Source organism: Bubalus kerabau, chromosome 19, assembly GCF_029407905.1.
Source record: "Bubalus kerabau isolate K-KA32 ecotype Philippines breed swamp buffalo chromosome 19, PCC_UOA_SB_1v2, whole genome shotgun sequence".
Taxonomy (NCBI): Eukaryota; Metazoa; Chordata; class Mammalia; order Artiodactyla; family Bovidae; genus Bubalus; species Bubalus kerabau.
The window spans coordinates 3,621,225-3,639,980 of NC_073642.1; the positions used below are offsets into that span (position 1 = coordinate 3,621,225).

Genomic DNA, 18,756 nt, shown 5'->3' on the forward strand with positions numbered 1-18,756 from the left:
CACGCCTTTGCAGATGTCTATTTCAGAACAGAAAACTGTAGACTGAAGGAAACTCTTCCAAGTGAGCAGACAGAAATGCAATTAAATGGCAGGGAAGGGAATACCTTCTCTAAGAAGCTGATGAACTATGCCGCTACATAGACTGATGTTCCCAACTCAGTGCCCAGATGTGGTGCAGAAAAGAGATGCTCCTTTCTATCCCAGGGGGTCAGGGGGGATATGTTTAACATTTGCATGCCCTATGACAACAAATACATGCAAGTGTGCACCTGTGCACACACACATGTGCATGCACATCAGCTCTTTTAGGCAGCTGTGAATGAAGACAGCTTCTTTGAACATGCTTCCCTAAGCCCTGACCCCACAGGTCCCCATCTACTCAGATTTCATGCTAGCATCCAGAGTAGAAAAGGCCCTTCTAGGATGTTCAAGAAGAACCCATCCCCTAAACAAAGATAGGTGCTGGGCCCCCCACATGACACTCCCAGGTCTGAGCTCTCAGAGTCAGCCACGTCAAGGCCACAGCTCCTACCACAGACCCACGAATTCCAGAAGCAATTTCTGGATGCCCCTTCTAGTTGATACCAGAAACTCTAAACTCACAATCACTCCAGGGACACTATCAGAAACAGCTAGAGTCTCCTTTTCATTTATCTCCTCCATCCTTGGGCCTTAAAGCACAGTTTTGAAGTATTTGTCTAAAACAACAATATAACTCCCTCTGCCAAATTATGATATAGCCCACCACATTAGAAACGTGTCCAAGACAAATCAAGTGGGGGTGACACCTGACTTTACTACCACTCAAATAAAATGAAGGCACTAAGATGTGAGAGACAAATGACACAGAGCACACAGGGGTCAAAAACGCCTTTGTCCTACACACTGACAGCATGTTTACTATTTCCCATCGGTCGCATGTCATAACATTACAATTTGAATGCTTTCAAATATGGAGAGAATTTTCCATTCTGTGAAAATGACCTTGAGATAAAAAAATCTCAGTTTCTCTGTACATCCCACCTCTAGCCAGCTGGAACCTCTACAAAAAGGAGGATTAATAAACTCCAACTTCAAGTTAAATTATGATAGAACTTTTAGAGTCTAAGCTGGGGGTCCTGATAAGGGTAATGAAGCTTAAGAGATATTTTTCTACCCATCCACATCCCTAATATGTTTGTTTTTATGATGTCCTATTTTCAAAGGTATATATTAATTTCTTAGGTAATCAAAAAGGAAAATAAGCTGTTTTCTTTTTAAAAAACACTTATGTTTCTAAAAACTTTGGAGAGGTAGGTGAAGTGAGAAGTTACATATTAGTAAAAGAAGGTTAAAAGCAGCCTCTTTCAGGGGGGCTTCACAATCACGCAGTGAGTTTGCCCGCACAGCCCACCCGTCCGCTCACCACGCCCTCTACGCCCTGGACTCTTATTGAGGGCGGGGCTCCCTATCCAGGCCTGACAGCCCGCAAGGTGACACCTGAGGACAGGGCAGGCACGCGGCCCCGCTCCTGCAACGAAGCCACCAGCGCTGTGGACCTGTAGCCTCCTCCTCTGGGGACAGGCTCATCCCATCTGTAAAACGAGACACGGAACTGCGCAAGGATGGTGTGATGGCCTCGTGGACACAGGTCAATCTCAGCCCCTCCCTGTCTTCAGTGAGATTCCAGGTCCACTGGGCTCTCCCCACCTTCCTCCAGGCACCAATCACCACAAGCCTCTGATCTGACCAAAAGGGACACAGTCCAGAACAAGGGCCCCTTCAAAGGGGCAAAAGTGACCCAGGAGAAAGCCCCCAATGCAGGGAGATGGGGGACCTCCATGTGATGGAGTGGGACTCAGCGAGCAAGACCTTGGCCGGTGATTCTCAGGAGCTGTAAGACACCCGGTTTCTGACCTCAGGGAATCATTGTGAACAGGTAGGGAGACTGAACACCAGTAGAGAGAAGCGGAGTGAGACAGGTGACAAAGGTGGCTAGGCCCACTCAAGCCTGTGAAGTCAGCAGGCCCTTCTCTCGCTGACGGCAGACGGCACCCCATGGAGCGGCGACAGTGACCCACGCTGTGGCCAGCCCTCAGCTGTGCGGGGCAGCAGGCAGAGCCCTCTGCAGCAGAGAGGGGTCTCGAGCTCAAAGATAAAAGGCAGGCTCTCACCTCGGCACATATACTAAAACTGGGATGACCAGAGGAGATCAGCATGGCCCCTGCACAAGGATGACATGCAAATCTGTGAAGCATTCCATTTCTTTTTAATTTAAAAAAAAAAAAAAAAGATAAAGGGTATGATGATATCCAGGCGACAGAAGCAAGAGGAAACACTGGACCCAGGACAAGCTGACATCAGCACCCCAAGCCTACAGGTGTGGGCAGACAGGTGTGCTGTGGACACATAGGCCAGGCTTCTGGAGACCTGGCTGTTGGAGCACCACCTGAAGGTCAGGGGCTGAAGCGGTCTCCTTAGCTCACGGGAGCACACAAAACCTAAAAATGGGAAGAAGGCCTGCAGCTCATGCTACCCTGACTGCACCACCCTGGATACATGAAAACAGCCACAGGAAACCGGGGCATCCAAACAAAATCCATGCAAAATGCCCCCATGAAAGTCAAGCGCGAGATGCTCAAGCACATCCTTATACAGCCATGTTTACAGCAGCATTACTCACAAAAACCTAAAGGGAGAATCAACCCAACCAGCTGAATGAAAGAACACCGTGGGGTCTACACATAGCCCCTCAATATCACTCAGCCTCAGAAAGCAAGAGTGTTCTGATACGTGCTACAATATGGATGAATCTTGAAGACATTACGCTAAAGTGAAATAAGCCAGACACAAAGGACAAACACTGTATGATTTCAGTCATGAGAGGTCAAAGAGACCGAAAGTAGACTGGTGGGTTACCAGGGCTTCAGGAGGCAGGAATGAGTTATTGTTTAATGAGGAGAATTTCAGTTTGGGAAGATGAAAAATTTCTGCAGGTAGTAACAATGGTTGCACAATAATGTGAATGTAATCAACGCCACTGAACTGTGCACTTAAAAATGGTTAAAACGATAAATGTTGTATGTATTTCATCACAATAAAAGTGCAATTTAAAGGTAAAGCACAGAAAAGAGAACACTGGAGGGCAGGTGGCTGGTGCCCGAGCAGCATGGCTCAGATGGCCCAGTGTCACCTGGCAAGCTGTCTGTGCCCCAGGAAGTGGACGGGGCCAGACACCCAGCATCTCGTGGGCCAGAGCCACCACAGACCCCACAGCATTCGCAGGTGGACTGTCCTTGTGTGGGGCCTGAGGCTCTCGGAAGCTCCCTCAATGCTGCTGCTGCTACTGCTGCTAAGTCGCTTCAGTCGTGTCCGACTCTGTGTGACCCCATAGACGGCAGCCCACCAGGCTCCCCTGTCCCTGGGATTCTCCAGGCAAGAACACTGGAGTGGGTTGCCATTTCCTTCTCCAATGCAGGAAAGTGAAAAGTGAAAGTGAAGCTGCTCAGTCATATCCGACCCTTAGCAACCCCATGGACTGCAACCTACCAGGCTCCTCCATCCATGGGATTTTCCAGGCAAGAGTACTGGAGTGGGGTGCCATTGCCTTCTCCAAGCTCCCTCAATGGCCCTCGATAAATGTGAGAAATCCCAAGAATGAACTGGACTGCGCATCTGAACACATGTGATGCTCTCAAGTGAACTAAGACAGACAGGAAGCCACATGAGCAAGCTCCAGGCAGTGCTCATGCACAAAAGCACACCGTCACTGGGGGCAGAGAACACCTCAGTTTCTACTGTAATTGCTCTTTACCTTACTACTATATATCCGTTCATTTATGTATCCATGCGTTGCGTTGCCTGTCTGTGATTTATACATTAATAAGTCTACCTTCGGTACACACAGACAAATGTTTGCTACTTATAAGGGTGTGAGATCAAAAATGTTTGCAGATTACTGCTCAAATGAACCAGTTACACTAAAAAGAATGTCCATTACGACATTTAAACTTTTCTAAAAAAGCATACATGCTCTTGGTCATTAACCCTTGGCAAATTCTGGGTCCTGGCATGTGTCAGGATAACTCCCTGGTTTCCAACACTTTCTCAAAACCTGAAATAACTAAACAGCTGAAGCCTGATCCATACCCTACACAAGATGAAAGCGGCCCTGGACACTCATATAGGGTAGCATGTTGCCAGCACACAGCCGGTGGCCCTTGGTAGCATCACCTGGGGTCCAGGCCATCTGTCCCACCCCTGAGTTGTACCCCCTCCAAGCCGAGACCTCCCCCTCTGGCTACCATTTCCTCAGAGTGTCATTGAAGAATTTACCAGTACTGCACTGCCAGGGCTGGCTGGCAACTTCCCACACAAATTCATAAAAACCCTGAAAAGTATACAGTGCTAGAGACATGTATGTCTTATCACTAAATATCTCAACTGAAAAAATAAATAAGTAAACACATATTTTCCATTCTACCATGTCTTAATGCTGCACTCAGCAAATGTGGAATTCTCAGATATTCTCAGTGATTCAAATGGCTACAGATGTTTTTACCTGAAACTAGATAAATCAACAGCAAGACACAAAAGGCTGTGGTTTAAGAACCTGGTATTTGCCAGATCCTCCCGTCCACAGGAATGCATTCATTTCCTGTGGCTCCTGTAACAAATCACCAGGACTCAGTGGCCTGAATCAACACCAAAGAGTTATCTTACAGTTCTAGAGGTCAGGAGTCTGACCCAGGTCTCACAGGGACAAAACCAAAGTCCTGGGAGGGCGGAGACAAAACCAAAGTCTTGGGAGGGCTGTGCTCCAGCGGGAGGGCGAGGCAGGCACAGTGCCTTTGTGCTTCCAGCCCCCAGAGGCTACCTACCTCAAGCCGGGGCTCCCCCCTCCATCGTCAAAGCGAAGAGCAGCAAGTCAGGTCCTTCAAACACTGCACCTCCCTGCCCTCTCCTTCTGCAGTACCTTTAAGGACTGGTGATGAGACTAAGGGCTCACCCTAATAATCGGAAAGACTCTCCACATCCTAAGGTCAGCCAATTAGCAACCTTAATTACATCTGCAACCCACCTTCATTCTCTTGCACCATGTAGCTTAGATTCTGGGGATCAGAATGTATGCATCTCTAAGGGGCTGTTTTTCTACCCACAGGAGTTTATTGTGAAGATACTCGGGTATCCTGAGGAGTAGTCCACTCGTCAGATCAGAGATGCTGAGGCCCTGTCACCACGGCACTGCACGGACAGTGAGACCTGGCTGCCGTCCAACCTGCCCCGAGAGCAGGGCAGAGCACGTGCAGGGAGGCAGGGCACAGAGCAGGGGCCCCTGCTGCACGGGCGAAGAGCAGCGGGGGGGAGTGCTCCCCAGGCCCTGCAGAAAAGGGCTGGGGTGGGGGCTACAAGTGTGGGCTGGTGGCCTCCGCACAGGGGCCAGCGCTGCAGCTCAGCACACTGCTGCACAGAATGCTGGGATTCACCAAGAGGTTCCAAGAGGCGAGACCACAAGAGAGGCGGGGACCAAGCAGGAGTAAGTATTTCAGGAGGAGAAGTCAAGAGCACATGACAAGGAAGTTAAAGGGGGCCAGAGACAGTGGCTGCAGGGAGACAGGCTTTAAGGCGGGGTCACTGCTATTCAGGTGTGGAGGCCAGTGGACCAGGAGACATTGCCAGTGAAAAAGGATTTTATCTCTCACAGTTCCCAAGAGGAGGAGCCGTGGGGAAAGCACCGGGGAAGTCAAGAGGCAGAGGAGCAAGGGGGAAACACGGCAAGAGCCTTCACTGTGGTTTCTGTGGGAAGGGCAGAGCCAGGCAGGGTAACCAGGCTCAGGAACAACATCACTGGCTCTGGGACATAGGTCCCCAGCCGTCTGCTACCAGGCTGGTGGCCCTGAGCATGGCGGCCTGATAACAGGGTGTGCAGAGGGACTCCTTTGGTGGTCCAGTGGCTAAGAATGCACCTTGCAATCCACCTGCCAAGGGATGAGGGTTTGATGCCTTGTCAGGGAACTAAGACTCCAAACGCCGCGGAGCAGCTAAAGCCGCATGCCGTGATCAGAGCATCGGTGCACTGCCAGGAAAGGTCCCAGAGGAGGCAAAGGAGACCCTGTGGGCCAGGGTCAAATAAATCAACAGTTATTCTTAAAAAGGGCGTCTAGGGCGTGGGCTCTGGATTGTTACTTTGCATACGAAAGACACACTCACAGGCCAGTCTCTCGCTCTAGGAACTGGCTGGTCCAGAGGAGTCACTGCCCTTAGAGGACGCAAGGCCCCGATGTCAAGGCTTCGGCATACGGTCAATAAAAAGACAAGGACAGCACGGGCCCAAAGAAGAAGGGATGTCACCGCCCACAGTGACTGGGATCAGAGCCAAGAACGACAGACTTGGGGCGCCCCCCTGCCCACAGCACTGTGCGAGAGCTCCCGCAAAGGCACAAAAGAATCGACGAGACAAAGGGGACAGTCAGGCCGGAAGCAGGGTGCCCTGGGGAGTGCGCATAGAAGCAGAGGACCATCCTGTGGCAGAGCCTGGGCTCAGCCGGGGTGAAGGGCCAGAGCGCGGGCAAGGGGTGGCCTGCAGAGACAGCGACACAGCAGCCAGACCAACGGAGTGAGCCAGACTGCGCACCCCATTTACAGCAAGTTTTTCTTTCTTAAAAAAAAAAAACACTGTAAGTGGAAAATGTTACTATGCCAGGGAATGGTCCCACACATCTGATCTGACTAAAATGTATCACAGCAAAATATAGACAGAAAATAAAAGAACGATAACTGCAGTACGAAAGGTGAGGGCCCAGGTAATCACCAATTAGTCGTGAGAAGCAAGACATATCTACTAAACTACCGTGCCCTTTAATACAATACTCTTTCAGAAAGTAGACACATGCCATGGGCACCCTGAGGCTGTTAAATGAAGAGAGAACAAACTGCTTGGATGTGTTTACAGATGGCTTCTTTGCTCAGAAAGACAAAAGCTGAGAGCATCCCAAAAGGACACTGCCTCCCTCCAGGCTCACTCTCTGCCTGCTCTGTCTCTGTGCCTCAGATTCACTCCAAGCTTTCTGAGTAACAGGTTTCCTGAGTGACCAGGCCTGAAGACATCCAGGTCAGAGAGAGTGGATGGATTCTGTGACTGAAATGAAAATGACTTCCCACTTGGCCAAAAGCGAAGAGCGCGGCCTGTCTGCGTGTCTGCTGGAAGAACAGGGGGACTGGGAAGGGGCCGCGCCCTCTGCACACCCGGGACACCCTGCTCTGGCCGCTCACTGTCTGTATGGGACCCTGCCTCTGGGCACCACCTGAAGGAGGCTGGCAGGACAGGAAGGCTGGGCAGCTCAGGACAGACCCATGGGTGCATGCCGTGCCCCGTCTCCATCTGCAGCTGACCAACGCCACCAAGAGTCCCAAGGTCCCATCTGACAAAGGCGAGAACTTGGAACCCAAACTAAACTCTCCTGAACTTGCTTTTCTTTAGCTGTCAGAGAGGCACACAAAAACACAGGGCGGGACAGAAAAGGCCTGAAAAGTGCCTGCTGACAGCTGGAGCTCCCTCCCATTTCATTAAGCTCTCATGTACTGGAGTCCTTTAGGGACAGAAGTTGCCATCAGAAAAGCACTGATAAGGCAAAGAAGAAACACAGGCAGGGAGGTGGGACAGTAGGGTGCTCAGGGACCCAGAGGGCTTTGGATGGGGCAGACTTTGAAGACTCAGCCCACCTTCCTGTCTTAGAACACCCTGGTGTCTTTCAAGGAAAGTCAGTTTCTGAAACAGGGAAATCTAATGCAGAAGAAAAATCAAGGCAGATCCTGAGCTAACTGGATATTCCTATCCTTCTAAGCTCTGGGATATCAGAAAGGGTCATCAAGTCCTCTTCTTCCTGCAAGCATGTCACTGGAGAAAGCCACACTGGCTGCTCAAGACTTGTTCTCCTTTTGAAAACCAAAGACCTACTGTAATTGTTGCTGTTTTGTTTTGTCTTTTATTTAAGGGTTGATAAGCAAAAATGAGAAATTCAAAGACATCACCAAATGGGTCAACAAATTTAATTCATTTGATGTCTTTTAAAAAAGGGTTTGTTACTACATCCAAGGGACTTATACACTGCCTTTGAATTATTAATCTAAACAAATAATGCCTTAACATCAGAGTGTCCTTATAGGGCTTATTCAATGAACTGCATTTCTAAGAAGGTACCTGAGCCACCAGGAGCATCCCAAATTTACCAGGAGTCCATGAAGTTAGCAATAGGAATCTGCAAGCTACTTTCAGTATTTGAATATGCTTTCAAAAACCGGTCCATTTACTGAGGATAAAACTACACAGACTAAATGATGAAGGTGTTTGTTTTGACTAAAAGTATATCTACTTCAGTGTAAAATATCATTAAGGAAAATTTTTTAAAGAAGGTATACATATACATGAAACTGACTATAACATGGTAAATCAACTATACTTCAATTAAAAACAAAAAAGAAAATTTTAACCAAAAGATCTTAGCGACAATGATCATCAGTAGCAGTTGTAACAGCTGTAACACTGAAAGAGAAAGTCGCTCAGTCCTGTCCGACTCTTTGCAACCTCATGGACTATACAGTCCATGCAATTCTCCAGGCCAGAATACTGGAGTAGGCAGCCTTTCCTTTCTCCAGGGGATCTTCCCAACCCAGAGATCGAACCCAGGTCTCCCGCATTGCAGGCAGATTCTTCACCACTGACCTACCTGGGAAGCCCCAACCGTAATGCTGCTGCTGCTGCTAAGTCGCTTCAGTCGTGTCCGACTCTGTGCGACCCCATAGACGGCAGCCCATCAGGCTCTGCCGTCCTTGGGATTCTCCAGGCAAGAATACTGGAGTGGGTTGCCATTTCCTCCTCCAATGCGTCAAAGTGAAAAGTGAAAGTGAAGTCACTCAGTCATGTCCGACTGGTCACGACCCCATGGACTGCAGCCTACCAGGCTCCTCCGCAGCTAACAGTGTCAAACCCTGGCCCGCCTGTCCGGCCTTGGCTCTGCCTTTTCATGCAGTGTCTCACTTACTCCCCACTGCAGACCAGCAGCCACTGTCTGCCCTCTTGTTTAAAGCAGGAGACTGGGCCAGAGATAGATGCACCTGCCCAGCATTTTACTGCTAGCAAGGGAATCACCTCATTAAGGGTGCTTCAGTTGCCTCTGATTGAATTTAAATGGGCAAAGGAATTCATTACTACTTAATGAAAATCGTTTGCTGGGCAAAGTATTTCAACATACATTATCCCCAGTGGAAGAATAACCAGAGAGTATATTGGGGGGCAATGTGTACTAACTGTGCCCTGGGAAAATCCAAAATAAGTAAACATAGAAAGCCAAGCTAAGTGTATTCTAAAAAACCAAAGACCAAAATAGCTTCTCCATTTTCCTGTAAAGTCTCAGTGCACTATATATAGCAAGGTAAGTCTTGAGCAAATCAGGACTTTGGGCTCCCTCCTTATGGAAATTCAGCAAGAAGCTGGACCACCCCACTGTGAAGGGAGGGACTCTGGCAGACACACAGGTCCCGTGAATCTTCCCAAGTCAAGGAATCCGGAAATGTGAATAGGTTTTGTCTTTAAAATGTCCCCCAGGGCTTCCCTGGTAGTCAGTGGTTAAAGAATCCACCTGCCAATGCAGGAGACACAGGTTTGATCCCTGATTCAGGAAGATCGTACAACCACAGAGCAACTAAGCACCACAACTACCGAGCCTGCGCTCTAAAACCCAGGAGCCACAACTGCTGAAGCCCACATGCCTTACAGCCTGCGACCTGCACCAAAGAGAAGCCACTGCAGTAAGAAGCCCACACACTACAACTAACACGTAGCCCTGGCTCTCCACAACTGGAGAAAGGCCGTGAAAGCAATGAAGACCCAGAAGAGCCAAAAGTAAAATAAATAAAGAAAATTATTTTTAAAAATGTCTTCCAAAAGTGCTTTTCAATGAGGGCCTGACTGGTCTTGAGGACAGGGTGGTTCTTAATGGTGTTGACTATCCAGAGGCAAGAGCATCACATAACATACAACACCCTGGCCCAGGAACACCAAGTCCTAGGAAGATTGGCAGTCATTGTGATAATGGAATATTTGCAAACACATCCCACAAATGAGACACCCGACTCCTTCCAGAAAGGATAAAAACTGCAGAATAGATAATCACAAAAATGAAAGACCATCAGATAAGGATCCAGCTAGGCCACAGCACAACAAAACAGAACAGACATATTGGGCATCTAAAGCCACTCAGTTCAGCTCAGTTGTTCAGTCATGTCTGACTCTTTATGACCCCATGGACTACAGCACACCATGCCTCCCTGTCCATCACCAACTCCTGGAACTTACTCAAACTCATATCCACTGAGTCAGTGATGCCATCCAACCATCTCATCCTCTGTTGTCCCCTTCCCCTTCCACCCTCAATCATTCCCAGCATCAGGTCTCTTCAAATGAGTCAGTTCTTCGCATCTGGTGGCCCAAGTATTGGAGTTTCAGCTTCAGCATCAGTCCTTCCAATGAATATTCAGGACTGATTTCCTTTAGGATGGACTGGTTGGATCACCTTGCTGTCCAGGGGACTCTCAAGAGTCTTCTCCAACACCACAGTTCAAAAGCATTAATTCTTCAGTGATCAGCTTTCTTTATAGTTCAGCTCTCACATCCATACTGAAAGCTATCAAAGAATTGTATTAAAAATAATAAGACCACTAACCAAATTTTAAAATGGAGAAAAAAATACATGAATAGACATTTTCTCAAAGATATACAAATAGCGATAGATATATGAAAAGTTGCTTGACATCACTAACCATCAGGGAAATGCAAATCAAAACCACTATGAGATTATCACCTCACACCTGTTAGAATGGCTATTATCAAAAAAGACAAAAAGTGATAACAAATGGTGAGGATGAAGACAAAAAGGAAACTTTGTACAATGTGGTTGGAGTGTAAATTGGTACAGCCACTGTGGAAAACAGTATGGAAGTTCCTCAAAATATTAAAGATAGAATTACCACATGAGCTAATAATTCCACTTTGGGTAATATTAACAAAGGGAATGAAAACACTATGTCAAAGAAATTTCTGCACCCTTATGCTCATACCCTTACCTTGATGCTTTTGAACTGTGGTGCTGTAGAAGACTCTTGTGAGTCCCTTGGACTGCAAGGAGACCAAACCTGTCAATCCTAAAAGAAATCAACCCTAAATATTCATTGGAAGGATTGATGCTTAAGGTGAAGCTGACTCATAGGAAAAGACCATGATGCTGAGAAAGACTGAAGGCAGGAGAAAAAGGGGATGACAGAGGAGGACGGATAGTTGGATGGCATCACCAACTCAATGGATATGAGTTTGAGCAAACTCTGGGAGATGGTGAAGGACAGTGAAACCTGGGGTGCTGCAGGTCATGAAGTTGCAAAGAGTAGGACATGATTGAGTGACTGAACAACAACAACAACAACAAATGTTCACAGCAGCATTATTTACAGTTGCCAAAATATGAAAATAACCTATGTCCACTGACCAATGAATGGACAAAGAAGAAGTGGTACATATACACAATGGAATACAACTCAGTCATAAAAATATGAAATCCTGCCATTTGCAATAACAAAAATGGATCATGAGGGTATTATGCTAAATGAAATGTCAGACAAAGAAATACAAACACTATATGAACTCACATGTGGAATCTGAAAAAAAAAAATCTCATAGTAAGAGAGATCAGATTAGTGGTTACCAGAGGTGTGGGTCGGGGAAATGGATTAAGGTGATCAAAGTTTCCAGTTATGAGAAAAATAAGTACTGGGAATATAGTGCTAACATGATGACTACAGTTAGCACTGCTGTAAGGCATATTTGAAAGCTGCTCAGAGAGTAAATTCTAAGAGTTCTCAACACAGGGAAAAAAAATTCTTTTTTGCTTTTTTTTGTATCTATATGAGATGATGGATGCAGTCACAAAGAGTCGGACACAGCTGAGCAACTGAAATGAAGTGAACTAGGATGATGGATACTAACTAAACCTATTATGGTAATTATTTCACAATATATGTAAATCAAATTATGCTATACACCTTAAACTTACACAGTGCTGTATTTCAATTATATCTCAATTTATAACAAGTCCTCTTTGGATGGAGAAGTGTGGTTTAAGACTGAGCTTGTAGACAGAATAAGAAAGAACTACAATCCTGCAGACTCCAGAACAAAAACCACAATCAGAGATAGTTATACAAAACGAAAAGGCAAATGATTATGTTCCAAATGAAGAAAGCAGATAAAACTCCCCCCCCCAAAAAACTAATAAAGTGGAGCCAGGAAATCTTCCAGAAAAAGAATTCAGAATAATAATAGTGAAAATGATCCAGGATCTCAGAAAAAAAATGGAGAAGATGTAAGAAATGTTTACCAAAGACCTGGAAGAACTAAAGAACAAAGATGAGCAATACACTAAAGGAATCAATAACAGATTTACTGAGGCAGAAGAATGTATAAATGACCTGGAGGACAGAATGGTGGAAATCACTGCCATAGAACAGAATATATAAAAAAGAATGGAAAGAAATGAAAACAGCTTGAGAGACCTCTGGACAACATTAGAAGCACAACATTCACATTATAGGGGTCCCAGAAGGAGGAGAGAGAGACAAAGGACCTGAGAAAATATGTGAAGAGATAATAGCTGAAAACTTCCCAAACATGGGAAAAGAAATAGTCAACCAAGTCCAGGAAGCACAGAGAGTCCCAGGCAGGATAAACTCAAGGAGGAACACACCAAGACACATAATAATCAAACTGACAAAAATTAAAGACAAAGATAAAATATTAAAAGCAGCAAGGGAAAAACGACAAATAACATACAAGGGAACTCCCATCAGGCTATCAGCTCATTTCTCAACAGAAAACCCTACAAGCCAGAGTTTCTCAACAGAAACTCTACAAGCCAGAAGGGACTATTTAAAGTTATGAAAAGGAAGAAACTACAACCAAGAATACTCTACCCAGCAAGACTCTCATTCAGATTTGATGGAGAAATCAAAGCTTTCCCGACTAGCAGAAGTTAAGAGAATTCAGTACCACCAAACCAGCATTACAACAAATGCTAAAGGAACTTCGCTAGGCAGGAGGCACAAGGGAAGGAAAAGACCTACAGAAAATAAAGCCCAAACAACTAAGAAAATGGTAATAGGATCATACATATCAATAATTACTTTAAAATGGATTAAGTGTATCAACCAAAAAACACAGACTGGCTGGGTGGATGAAAACATGTGCGTGTGTGCACTTCCACTTACCACATCACTCTGCTTGACCCCTCCTCCAAATTGTATGTAATTATTTTATATTGTTAAGTTAATCATATTCCCATTATGGCTTGCAATTGTAATTATCTTCTACTTTTTGTCTGGCTATTGATTGTGAACACTGATAAATATCTTTTACTATTGTGATTATGTAACTATTACTCATGTAATACCATTTTATCATGATTGGTCAACAGAAAAATAATAGAACTGCATACCGTCAAAACTAGGATCTAATAGAAAAACCTGTAATCCCTTTTTAAAATCCAGATGCATATCAGAATTATCTTGAAGTTTTTTGAAAAATACAAATGCTCAAGTATTGCTTTTTTCTCGAGTCCAGATGTTTCCAGTGAGCAGTCATGCTTAAAAACAACTAGATTATATGATGATCTTCTACTTTTATCTAGCTTGTTTCACTTTTTATATTTCATATTCAGTGCTCTTATTCATTTAGTTCATGTTCTCTGATTTCTCCATCTCTTCTTTTTTTTTTTTTGATGTTCTTTCTCAAGACTTTATCAAGTGTAGTAGAAAAGCTTTTGTATACATATATATAAATGTGTATAATATATATATTTTACAAAACATATGGATTTTTGTCTAACTAAAAAAATTATGACATTTTGATTCAATTTGTTTGACTTAGTATGAATAGAATGCTAGATTTCTAATTAAAAAATAGATATGGAAGAAGCAACAAAGGTTTACCGTATAGCATAGAGAACTAAAGTCAATATTTTGATGGAAAATAATTTCAAAAATAACATGTATATTTGTATAACTAAATTACCTTATTGTGCACCCAAAACATTGTAAGTCAACTATACTTCAATAAAAATATTTTTATATTTTTCATATATAAAAATTTTTTATTTTTTTAATATAAAAAATATATTTTTTAAACTTAATTTAATAGCTTTGTGCTGATGTTAATTTCTTAGTTTTGACCACTGTAACACAGCTAAGTAAAACATTAAAATGACAGGAATGTTGGTTAAGGATATACTGCTTTTGAAACTTGTCTATAAAGTCTAATAAAAGTATTTCAAAATAAAAAGTTTATAAACATTTTAGAAAGCCAATTAGTTCCCAATGGAAATGTGAGTGATCCAAATCAAACATCTCTCTCTATGAGCTGTGCCACTGGGAAACCAGATAGTAGATGAAGGGAAGTATCTTTTTATGAAAGTATTATGAATAATATATAATAAATGAAAGAATTAGGCCCACCATCATTTCATAACCTCCAGCAAATTAATGGAGGTAGTCAATGATCACCATGGCTGCTGACATCACAAAAAGACGGACCAAGGAACTCTATGTCCCTTACGAGGGAAGTGCACCACCTCTAGGTGCAGGTTTGATCGCTCCTCCTCGAAAATCAAAACTGATGAAACTCTGATGAAGCATCAAGACCCACCTACCCCCTCACAAGAATACAGTGGAAAGGAGTGTGTTACCTGATCCACAGAAATCAGCAATATTCAAGCTATGGGAAGCCCTCCAGGATAAATAACACAGGTTGCAAGGGGAAGAAGAGAGAGAGAAAGGGACTTACAAGTAAAGGAGATCTCAGAGACAGATCAGCCAATTGCAATGAGACCTGATTGAAACATACAAATTGAAAAAAAGAAATATGGCATTTATGAGACAAGTGGAAATATGAACACTGGTTTGGTATTTAATAATATTAAGGAATTAAAATTAATTATTTAGGTGTGATAGTTTTGGTTTTTTAAGTTCTAGCTTTTCTAAAAATAAATGCTGAAATATTACGAAGAAATGTCCTGAAGTCTGGAATGTGCTTCAATATAAAAGGGGGAAGGGAGTGAGCGGGATACAGATAAACAGTGCTGTCATGAGGTGCTAACTATTAAACTAGGTGATGGAGACACAAAGTTTCCTTATCTATGTACTGCTCTATATCTGTGTGAATAGAATGCAAATGGAAATCAATAACAAAAAAAATTGGGGAAGTCACCAATATGTGGAAATTAAAACACTCCTAAATAAAATGGGTCAAAGAAGAAACCATCAGGGAAATTAGAAAATACTTTGAGATGAACTAAATTTTAAAGTCTTTTTTCCTTTTTAAATGAAGCATACTGCTCTTGGGGGTGGAGATGGCGAATACAAGAAAACTATGAACTGAGAGTCACAGCAGGATGAGTCTGGACTCAGGCTATGGCTCTGCCATCTCCCAGCAGGCAGCCCTAAGGCAGCTATCAAGCCCTGAAGCTCAGTTTCCTCACCTGTGAAATGAAGGTGTGAAAACAGGACCATCAGGAGGTTACGGGGGAACCGCACACTAAAGCACTTGGCTCACATTAACAAGTATAAAAAGGACCTTCCCTTGAACAGGACTATCCCCGGAGGGCAAACAAGTTTCTAGGGAAAGAGCGGTTCTTTTTCTATAATTGGACCACATTTATGATAAAAAGTATCAAAAGAAAAATTATTTCCAAAAACCACATGAATGGCAATGTCCAAATATTCCTCAAGAGTCACCCCACCTAGCACACCAAACAGATGTCCCTGCGGCAAGAAGACATGTTGTTCTGGTGCACCCCTGTCCCCCGGGGCCTTGTACTGGTATCCCTGCTTCTTCAGATATTTTCTTCCAAATAAGACAAAGGTGCTGTGCTTCCCAGGGGCAAAACGCTTCTGCTGTTGGTGAGGAAGAGGCTGGACTCTCCAGGAAAGGCAGGAAAGGAAGTTCGAGACAAGATAAATGGACAGAAACAATGGGGAAACTCTGTCGGGTCCCTTTCAGGATCTTCTGACAAAAGAAGCCATGGAGCCCAGGGTAAGCAGGCTGAACAGGTGCCCCTGGTGAGCTGGGAAAGCCAAGTGAGAGTCAAAGGAAAGGGACGGACACCAGTTAAATTCCAAGAGAAGCATGAGGGCATGCCCTGACTGTTTTCCCAAAAGATGATGGCAAGACACCAAAGGGCCAGAGCCCCAGAAGCTCAAAACCTTCAGGGAAAAGTCACCACGGGCTAATTCAGGCAGAAATGCTGCTGCTGCCGTCATCCTGGAGGCAGACACCAAAAGGTGCCCAGGTTTGAGTCATCACAAAGCGGAGAGAAGCAAAAGGGAAAACGTTACCCAAGAACGCAGGCAAGGCTGGGCGGAAGGTGGGGGCCACAGGACAAGGTGCCAGCTCCTCCAGGTCCACAGGATCAGGGGCATGAGGGGTGTGTGGACCTAGGCCAGGACTCACTGACACGCTAGAAATGGGGTGCAGGTGAGGCAGGGGCTTGTGCAGAGTTTGGGCCAGGCAGGGCCTCGTCCGCCCGCCCAGAACCCCGTCTCAGCCTGCACCCTGATGAGGCTCACTGGGTTCCAGCGGCAGGGGTGAGGTTTGCTCCTTTTAACCGGCAACCTCCTCGCTCAGGCTGAACAGGCAGGTAAGCGCTGGAACCCTGGGCTTCCACTCATCCCCTCTGGCAAATGCCCTCTCAGGAACATTTCTTCTCCTGTGTCCCCCGGCCCCTCCTCTGATCACAGGCTCTGCCTTCCCTCCATGAGAACCCCCCAACATACTCCCAGCCCCTCCTCTGATCACAGGCTTTGCCTTCCCTCCATTAGAACCCCCCACATCTCCCCAGCCCCTCCTCTGATCGCAGGCTCTGCCTTCCCTCCACGAGAACCCCCCACATCCCCCCGGCCCCTCCTCTGATCACAGGCTCTGCCTTCCCTCCACGAGAACCCCCCACACCCCCCCGGCCCCTCCTCTGATCACAGGCTCTGCCTTCCCTCCACGAGAAACCCCCACACCCCCCCGGCCCCTCCTCTGATCACAGGCTCTGCCTTCCCTCCACGAGAACCCCCCACACCCCCCCGGCCCCTCCTCTGATCACAGGCTCTGCCTTCCCTCCACGAGAAACCCCCACATCCCCCCGGCCCCTCCTCTGATCACAGGCTCTGCCTTCCCTCCACGAGAACCCCTGCCCTCCTCCTGGCTGGCTCTTGGCCCCATCCCTGCCCCCCACCCCCCCATCAGCCCCACCAGCCTTGTGCCCCATGGTCACTTGCTGCCCCTTCCCCAGCCCTGGGGGCATCAGGCCTGTCCCCACGGGAGGCTCACTCAGGCCTGCAGGCTAAAGCACAGTCCAAGCCCTACAGCACGAGAAACCTGAGGCCACGTCCAGAGCGAACGGGGATGGGACTGTCACCTCCTTCTTTCCACCTATGCCCAGAAGGAGATGGCTTTGCCAGCCAGCCATCACCCTCACAGGAAGGCCTGTGTGACCAAAAATGACTTCAGTGCCTGCCCCATCCCACACTGCCTGGCCTTCCCAGGGCCAAGGCCACAGGCAAGAATGGAGCTCCAAGCACCAGCCTCTGTGCTCTCGTCCCGCTGCCGTGGCTCAGGAGAGTTTTCCCAAACACAGCCTGAGATCCAGATGATGCCACGGGCCCAGGCCAAGGAGACAGAGGACCTCTGCGCAAGTCTGTGTGTGCAAACCCAGGCATGCTGTGGCCACCAGTTCTTCCACCTCCAGGGGCTCAGCAGCTCAGGGTCGGGGAGTGGTAGGGCAGGACCCAGGAACCCGCACTTCCAGCAAGCCTGACGCAGGGTTCCCACAGAGAAGGCACCCAAGGGCTCCATAATGGGGACGTGTGTGTGTTCTCAGTCATTTCTGACTCTCTGCGAGCCTTTGGACTGTAGCCCGCCAGGCTCCTCTGTCCATGGGATTATCCAGGCAAGAATACTGGAGTGGGTTCCCATTCCCTTCTCCAGAGCATCTTCCCAATCAGGGGACTGAACCTGCGTTTCCTGCATAGCAGGTATTTTCTTTACCACTGAGCCATCAAAGAAGACCCTGACATGGGGACACACCACATAAATAATGGTACAAATAACTAATTCACTGCACACTGCAGTCAGGACACATGGGGCATCCCAGGGAAGCCACCGTCCAGAGACAGTGGCAGGCCTCCCCAACTCAAGTCTGCTCTTGCTGCACGGACACCGTTTACAGAAGGCCCACTCCATGTCCACCAAAGCAATGACATGACACAGGACAGATCCCAGGTGCACACCGCATCAGGTCACTGTCCCTGTGGATACCAAAGACCCTGAACAAACTCCCGCCTGACGGTGGGGAGGACGGGGAGGCTCAGACGTACAATGACTCACAGCCCAGGACTGAAAACAGCCATCCCAGACTTTTGGGCCTGATGGAGTTTCTCCCACAGACGGCCTCCTCTCTGCGCACAGCTGACACCATCTCACACCCAGAGAACCTCCCCAGGAAGAAGGCCCATTCTCTCCCCAGAAAGCATTCAAGGAATTTAACTCGGGAGCTGGGAGGCGCTGGGGCCTGAAAGCACCATTGTCCCGGAGGCCTCCCCACTACCCCTACCAAGGACCATACTCAGCTTTTGAGAACCCAGGTCAGGGAAAGAGAACGTGGACAGGCGGGTCCATGGGGAAGGGGAAGGGTT

The 18,756-nt window shown here is 46.5% G+C and overlaps 1 protein-coding gene and 1 non-coding gene across 2 annotated transcripts in view; one reads left to right on the plus strand and one right to left on the minus strand.

Annotated features, from left to right (window-relative positions):
* The window catches only part of ATP10A (ATPase phospholipid transporting 10A (putative)), a 183,213-nt gene that overhangs the window by 162,046 nt on the left and 2,411 nt on the right, over window positions 1–18,756 (minus strand). The window lies entirely within an intron of this gene.
* LOC129634677 (U6 spliceosomal RNA) lies at window positions 2,146–2,248 on the plus strand. The gene has a single exon (XR_008705845.1). It is a non-coding gene; the product is annotated as a U6 spliceosomal RNA (small nuclear RNA).